Below are 8,859 nucleotides of genomic sequence, written 5' to 3' on the forward strand. Positions count from 1 at the left end.
TGGATATGGATGTGTATGTATGAATGTAGATGTGGATGTATGGATGTGGATATGGATGTGTATGTATGAATGTAGATGTGAATGTGGATGTAAGAATGTGGATGTAGATGTGAATGTGGATGTAAGAATGTGGATGTAGATGTGAAAATGGATGTATGGATGTAGATGTGGATGTGGATGTATGAATATGGATGTGGAAGTGGATGTATCGATGTGGATGTATGAATGTGGATGTGAAAATAGATGTATGGATGTAGATGTGAATGTGGATGTATGAATGTGGATGTGGATGTGGATGTGGATGTATGAATGTGGATGTGAAAATGGATGTATGGATGTAGATGTGAATGTGGATGTACGAATGTGGATGTGGTAGAAATTCTAGGATTTCATTGAAGATTTTCTTTTAGCCCTCATGAGTCATTCATTTCCCAAGAAATGAAGAGTCATATGACTCAACTCTCAGCTATTAGAGACCTATTGGGTGATGATTTGATAAAGTGGAAATTCTCTTGAAGAGCATGCGAGATGAGGAGTATGGACATTTAGTCACTACTCTCAAGAACCATCTTTCTCCAACACTTAAATGGATCATCCCTTCCCTCCAAGAAGAAGACCAAGCTTTCTTCTCCAAGAAAGGTCCTCACAAGGGTAAAGGTGAAAATTGTAACTTTTGGGGTAAACCTAACCATAAAACAAAAGATCTCTAATTCAAGAAACTTTTGTGGAAAAATAAATCATGAAGAAAAGGATTACATCTTCAAAAAGAGAGCATCATCAACATATCTAGTAAGAAATGAAGAAGAGGCTTCTAAATAAGGCCAACTTTGTACTTGACAATGAATAGGCCTTCTAAATCCTCTACATTAATCAGATCTTGAGCTTCATCGACAGATTAGGCCAGGCTGGTCCCACACTTGTACATTGGAAGATATGGTGCACTCAAAGGTACATGCACAAAGCTTTCCCATCATTGAGGAATAGATAGGGCCCTAGCTTGACAAAACTTGGGAAGATATGGCTCTCTTTCCCTCTTGACCACTCTCAGTGTTGAGGAAATTTGGAGAAGTTGCTTATGAATTGTTGCTTCCTCCTACTGTTAGGATACATGATGATTTCCATGTATCATCTTTGAAGGCTTACTTGGGTCCAGATGTGCAAGTGGTGGATAATCTACCTCTTATAGACGAGGACGGTATGATTGAATATGTTCCAGAGAGTATAGTGGGAAAGAGGGAAAGAGTGGTTTAGTGGATTACTTGGTGAAATGGAAAGGTTTCCCCCTTGAGGAGGTGGAAGTTAGTTTCCATGTTGGAAGGGTTCCAAGGACTCAGAGATGCATTGAGTGGTGAATAATTGAGGCAAAGGTGGATTATATGCTTGTTGGAATTTCCTATAAATTTAAGTTTTGGAGGCCCTATGAGTAACATAGTTCCTGTATGATGCAAAAAATCCTTTTGGGAGCTATGTTACATGAGGTATGTGTTGACATCGGGCTTTATGGAGGGTTGTTTTGAGAGTATTACATGCATTTGTTGAACCATATCTTAAGCTAAATATTAATGGTTTCAATGAAAAAACCTATGAGAAGGAATGGTTTATAAAAATGGTGAGCCATGGGCATAACAAGTGGCCATGTACATACTCATCTATATTCATGTATAAGTTTGGACATGGGCGTAGTTTAATCAGTGTGAAAGGAGGGCCAAGTATAAAGGACAATTATTGGGCCTAATACTCAACTAATCATTTGTAGACCTACACCAAGATGGCATGTTAGGAGCAATGCTCATGAAAACAATGATGAGTTCAAGGGCATGAAGGATAAAGTGGTGTTTATAAAGTTCAAGGGAGATAACACCAACACCAACAATGAGGAGTTTAAAGAATAGGAAAATAAAATTGACTTGTAATTTGAGCTCAATGCTAAGGTTTATTTTGCTACTCTACAATTAGAAGGGTATGCACACATGTGGTGGTGGCATGTACAAGAAGATGGCACCACTTGGTTGGAATTCAAGGATAAAATGAGAGGTGCTTTTGTTTCCAAATTACATAGTCTTCCTTTGGTGGGATGACTTGACACAAACGAGAAGTATGAGAGATTACAATCACAAATTCCTCAAACTCATGCACTATGTCAAATGTCTTAGGATGATTTCAAGGTGGTCAAGTACATCAAAGGGCATTGTGAAGGACATAAGGGATGATGTTAATTCTCAAAGGACAACCACTTTTGAAGAAGCTATGTTGTTGGCAAAGACATATGAAGAAAAGTATACCTTCAAGGGTGGTTATAAGAGCTTCAAGAAAATTAAAGTTCCCTCATCTTCTTATGTGAGACCCACAAGCAATGCTCCTTCAAAAGTGACCATTCCTAGGTACCCCATCTTCTTATGTGAGACCCACAAGAGATGCTCCTTTAAATGTGGCCATTCCTAAGAGCTTCAAGTGAATTAAGGTTCCCCCCATCTTCTTATGTGAGACCCCCAAGCAATGCTCCAAATGTGACCATTCCTATGTACCCTACCGTCTATGGAAAGGATGATATCAAAAACTTCAGAGTTGGTAGTCTGCTTCAAAGCCTTCAAGCAGGGATGGAAAAGTCTCTAATGGCAAAAGACAGATAAAGTATGTCAAAGAGGAGTGGCTTCATGAGATTAGGAGAAAAATATTATGTTTTATTGCCTCTTTGCTTAATGTGGTTGGTGATAAACATGACCAAGAAGCCCTAGCTAAGCTCTCAACACTCCCACAAAAGCTCATTAAGTAAGATACACTTGAATCCCTAGGGTTTAAAGGAGAAATTTGTCAAAGAAAATTTCAAAAATTAGGCAATGTTCATAAATTTGTTTTCTTGAGATTTAGAGAAAAAAGAAGGATCAAAGTATGAGCTTTGATACCAATGCAAGAGAGGGGATCCCATTAGGGACTTCACATGATGTTCCCAATGTAACCCCTATATTTCCAATGAAACCCCTTTGTATTTAAGATAAGGCTGTTGCTACTTGGAGGAACAACTCGTTTTTGCTACTTGTTGGAAGACCAACTTCAATCCCTTTTTATTCAAGATAAGGCTATTATTGGTTGCTTCTTGGAAGACCAACTTCAATAGCATATTGTTCCTTATGCAACCCCTTTGTTTCAGGATAAGGCTATTGTCGGTTGCTTCTTGAAAGAGCATTGCATGAATTCAAATGCAGACCTCCTGCCATATGCACTACCAACCCAATCAATGGAGTAAATCTGAATAATTTTAGCTACAAAATTATCCCTAACATGTAACCCATATACAATGGTGCCATTCACATATCTCTAGATCCTCACGGCTACATCTAAGTGTAGATTTTGCATGAACTATTAAACTATGTCCATTATTTAAATCTAGTATTGATTAGGTATATCAAGTTACTTGTCATTTTTCTATGCATCCCAACATCTTGTAATTTCATGCCTTCATTTGTCTTTAGCTTCAAATTTTTCTCAAGAGATATATTAGCATTTGGCTTTAGCTTCAAATTCTTCTCAAGGGATATATCAAATGGTTTACATCATGTATACTTTGAAAGAATATCAATGGTATATTTCCTTTACACCATCCATGTGCTATCATCCCCAGTGCTATCATCCAACCAAATAGTTTAAGTCCCAAGAAGGTATCTCAATCCACATGAATCCTTCATATAAAATTTAACATGTAATTCATGTTTCCCTTGTGAGACTACACTCCCACTATTACCTATTAGTATCAAGTCATTAAAATATATCATGATGATGATTCTATCATTTCTTAATGTCAACAGAAACAATGGTGAATTTGTATTGCATATCTTGAAACCATTTGATGAGAAATTGTTGATCTTGCCATGCTAAGCTCTAGGTGCTTATTTTAGACCATAAAGTGCTTTCTTCAGCTTCCCTACTATCTAATATCTAAAGACCTAGTGGTTATTACATGTATACATGCTCATGAAAAGTTTAGGTCTAGGGTAGATCAGAGTAGAAGAAGGAGCTCATGTTTTAAACATAACTAATGGCTAATGAAAAGAGATTAAGATAATTGCACACTAATTGGGTATATAGAGAGAGACATACACAAAAGTTGCAAAAACTGTATGCTTATTGCATTTCCATTAGATTGTACCTTTTTCTATAAAGGCAACTTTACAAATCTTATGCCAATATATTCTTCAAGCATATGTGGATTTTATGCTTGGATAATTTCTCCTATTTTTTAAGATAAGTCAACATTTTGAGGCTCCATAAATGTTGATATATTACATGTTCTTGTGGCCCCCTTTCTTGCATTTCTTTTTGCCTTCTTGAAGTGTAATCCAAAGATTAAATATGCCTCACAACCTTAGACTTTTGACATGGATATTGTATTGCTTCCTCCAACAAAAAATACCATTCAAAATTGCATCATTTACATTTACTTAATGTAAACTCCATCTATGATGTGTAGCCAAGGTTTAGTTTGTGATATTGTTGAATTTGTTGGCCACCAATTTGTCTTTGTTGACCATTATTCTGCTAATTTGACTATAGCCTATATGTTGTTGCCTAAACGTGTCATCACCTCTAGCTCTTTATCATCCTCTTCCTTATCTTGTTCTCCCCCTATCCATTACCAAGGCTTGCTTTATGAACCTGCTAGAGTTAGATTTTAAATATTTTGGCAAAGTATCCCACGATTCTTTTGGTGATTAACACTCTTGAATGTGCTTAATCGTAATATTTGATATACTAATGGTAATGAAATGAATCATTCGACTAGCCCTTGTATGACATGCTTTAAATGCACTCTTATTAACATACTCTTCTCTTAGTTTGGCATCATCTCTAGTGAGAATGTCCTATAACTCAATTTCTTGTTAAAATCGCCTAATCCTAAACTTCCAAGCTGGACAATTTCTCACCAAAAAAAGAGTGATGAAAATTTAGCCATGATTCAGCCAAGATGGACAATTTCATTCAATGTTTGACCTATTGCGAATGCTCTTGTTTAATTGTACATACCAAAATGTTTAGGGTATGAAATCAACAATAGATAGCTTTAAAATTTGATGTGTAGATACTATTGTATGTGCTCTATTATGGTACCGTCTTTTTTTATTGGTCTTGAGTAATCCTTTTTCATTTTAGCTCTACCTTTGAACTGAAACTAACTGTTTGTTATTGCATTGACATGTCTTTTAAGTACAAAAGCAATCACCTCATCTACGTTGTAGTTTTCCTCAATGGGCATGTACTTGAGAAATGTAACTTTTAAGTGCAAAAGCAATTATCTCGTCTACGTTGTTGTAGTTGTCCTCAAAGGGCATGTACTTGAGAAATTTGGAAAGATCACCATCCCTATGATCAATATTAAATTGACCTTCCATATTTACAAGGATGGAAAGAGCTTCATCCTCCTTAAGGCCCAAAGCCATCTAAATGTCATTAAGGAATAGGAACTCTTCACTATCCAATATGACATTCGAGAGGTGGACATGTAACTATGGGAGAAGCCCCTTGCCCTTAGGAATAGGAACTCTTCACTATCCAATATGACATTCAAGAGGTGGACATGTAACTATGGGAGAAGCCCCTTGCCCTTCTCTTCTTCTAGTTTTCTTTGTACATTTGTTCCTTCTACTTTTGAAAGGCAAGTCCTACCCATTTCTCCTTCACCAGCTCATTTTCAATAACTGCTTTACCTTGAGGCAACTTACTTGCATGATCAAGAAGCATCCATGATTTCTCACTCTTGGAGAAGGAAGATTTCCCTCATCTTGCAATCCTACATTACCTATACCAAGGTTTATTAAGTGATCTAGATTTATGATATAGTAATGTGTAAATAAAAATCAGTTAGTAAATCATTTGATCTAGGATTCCAAGGTTTATTAAATGATCCAGATGTAAGGAACTCTCTTACTACATATTTCGAGCACCCATGCCTCTATGAAGTTCACCTTGTGTGCTTTTTTTTTTGAAATTTTAGTGTCATCGAGATGAACTTCGAATATGTAGCTTGGGCCCTAGAGTAGCATGTTCGAATATGTAGCATGGAGTAGCATGTACCATCCGTAGCATGTACCCTAGTTGAGATGAAAGGAAGAGGCATCGTAGAAAATTAAGCTCACATGTTTTTCTTTAACATACAACAACTCCCAAAAATCTACATGCGGAGCTTAACTTATACCCTTCTCTCCTACTTGTTTCTCTTCTCAAATCGACAAAAGCTTGAATAATGCCCCCACGTGCTAGTAGAAGGTCCAATGTCTTTATTGGCTCTATGTTCTCAAGCAATATTTGAAGTAATGATTCCTCAAGAGTTTAGCAAGCTAATGTGGATTACTATACAATCCTTAGAAGGGTTGAATCCTTGATTTTTAGACATGCAAGGAGAGAAAATGGCATGTAAATGTTCAACGTGTACTCAAATCAAGGATGAGCAACAAAAGAACTTCTAGGGGCGGTAGGCTTAGATATCTAATAGAGTACTTCAATATGATGGGCATTTGAGATAGTGCTTAAGAGAGGTGATAAGCAATAAAAAGCCCTCATATGTTGAAAAGAGCTTAGAGAGGTGAGATAGTGCTTAAGAGAGGTGATAAGCAATAAAAAGCCCTCATATGTTGAAAAGAGCTTAGAGGGATAATGAAAAACACAAAAAATGAGGAAACAGGTAGTGGTGACACTTCAAAAGCAAAGGGAAGGTCTCAAGTTCAAATTTTATTGTGTGTAGCTACGACATCAATGCGTAAGGGGGTGTAGGGAGGCCCACCCATGTGTGGGTGAGTAGATTAAGGAAACTCAAAAAATAATAATGTCAAGATAATAAAACTTTAGAGAAGGGAAGAGAGAAAGAATGAAGAGCTTGAGAATGGTGTTGAGGTTGGCGTTATTAAGCTATGAGAAGGAACATGTGAAAGGAAATTCACAAAAGGGGAGAAACACAAGGTTTCAAATCTAAGTGATATACTTGAAAAGAATGATGAGACGTTTAAAAAATAATGATCCTTGATGGGTAAATCTTTGACCACAGTTCCTCATTGTTTCCCTTAATAATTATCTATTCTATCACACACAAGTTTTCCCCCTTTGTCACATTTCACTCTCTTCACTCTCTAGCATCTCCTCTAATCTCCTCTAAAACCATTTCCTCTCCTCCTCCTCTAGCCACATGGCAAGGGTGTACAAAGAGGCAAACTCTGCATAGGTGGGGGCAATGCTTCAGCCGCACATGGGTGCATAACTAGTCTTGTTTATAACGAAGATATCTCATAAAGGCCCCTAACAATCTCAAAATGCCCGTGATACCCCTCAAATGTGATCTATAAACTTTAACGCATACGACGCAAAGTTGATGATGGTGTTTCCATTGGTGCACTCCTACATTTTGACCTTTACTAATGCAAAAGGCCAAAGGAATAGCACATGTGAACTTCCAAAGAAACACCCTTGCTAACCCATCTAACCTTCAGACACGTACCCACATTTTTAAATCGCTTGTCTACTACCATTTGTCCCAAACATTTGACTCCAAACATGGCCATGATATAAACCTTCTAACTGAGCTTTCAAAGCTCTCATCTGAAATTTTTCAAAAGCCATGTATTTTGACCAAAACCTTATTTTTAGATTTCATGTTTATTACCATCGAGACCAAAAAAAAGTCTTGAAGTCCAAAACCTAAGTACGTCATGCCAAATAACACTTCATGTAGGGAAACTAGAGACATCTAAGATGCACCCCATGTTGGGTAGGAGGAAAGCTAGCCTGTACACACACACACACACACACACAAAACCTCAAGCACAAAGAAACGTGAGTGCTGGAAAAGATGTACTCCTTTATGATATGAAAGTACAATGTGAGTACATAAAGTAGCCTAGGGCAAGGTGCCCAACACACATAAGTGTGTTCACGAGAAAAAAACCTGTCCAATCACAGGGAAAAACTGCCCGTGCGTAAGCTGTGTTCACACCCGAACTAGTCGAGACGCAGGTACAACCGACGATGGCGATGACGACAATACAATCGACGACGACGTCAACGCACAAGGGCAACGACGACGACGTGGTGCAATTGAGGGTGGCAGAAGGGCCGTACAGTACGACATACGGACAGAGTAGCGACGACGTGCAGAGGCAGTTGACGTCGACGACAAGGTGGCTACAAGGCGACTGAAGGCAAAACCCTAACCCTAACCCTAATGCAACAAAACCCTAATTCCCAAATGTGTGCAATAGACTCAAGCTCTGACGGGCAACAAGGGGCAAACCCTAATGCTAACCCTAGCTAAGCTCTGATACCAATGTTGGGTAGGAGGGAAGTTGGCTCCTGCATGCATACACACACACAACCTCAAGCACAGAGAAACATGAGTGCTAGAAAAGATGTACTCCTTTGTAATATGAAAGTACAATGTGAGTACATAAACCAGCCTAGGGCAAGGTGCCCAACACACATAAGTGTGTTCACACGAGGAAAAAACCTATGTCCAGTCACAAGGAAAAAGTGCCCATGAGTAAGCTGTGTTCGCACCTGATCTAGCCGGGAGTGGTCATGACCAACACCCCATACATGAAACAGATTGGAAAACAACACATAGATCTATTATCCCGGACAGACAAAGGACAAGAACAGGACAGCTTTGAGGCACATAATTGCATGCAAATCATACCATACATGGGCAAGCACGCTATGGTAGGGGGTATGTATCCAGACCCAAAGAGAAAGCTCAAGAAAAGCCACTACTGCAAGGAAGTAACCATTCACCACAGCACAGATGACTGCATAAACAGTCAGTGAACTAAAACCCTCGGTATTGAAACCAAAAGGTATATTTGCAATGCTTCTGTTGTCAGC

The sequence above is a fragment of the Cibotium barometz genome, chromosome 2 (genome assembly GCF_041138505.1).
Source record: "Cibotium barometz isolate CiBa-2024 chromosome 2, ASM4113850v1, whole genome shotgun sequence".
In the NCBI taxonomy this organism is placed as follows: Eukaryota; Viridiplantae; Streptophyta; class Polypodiopsida; order Cyatheales; family Cibotiaceae; genus Cibotium; species Cibotium barometz.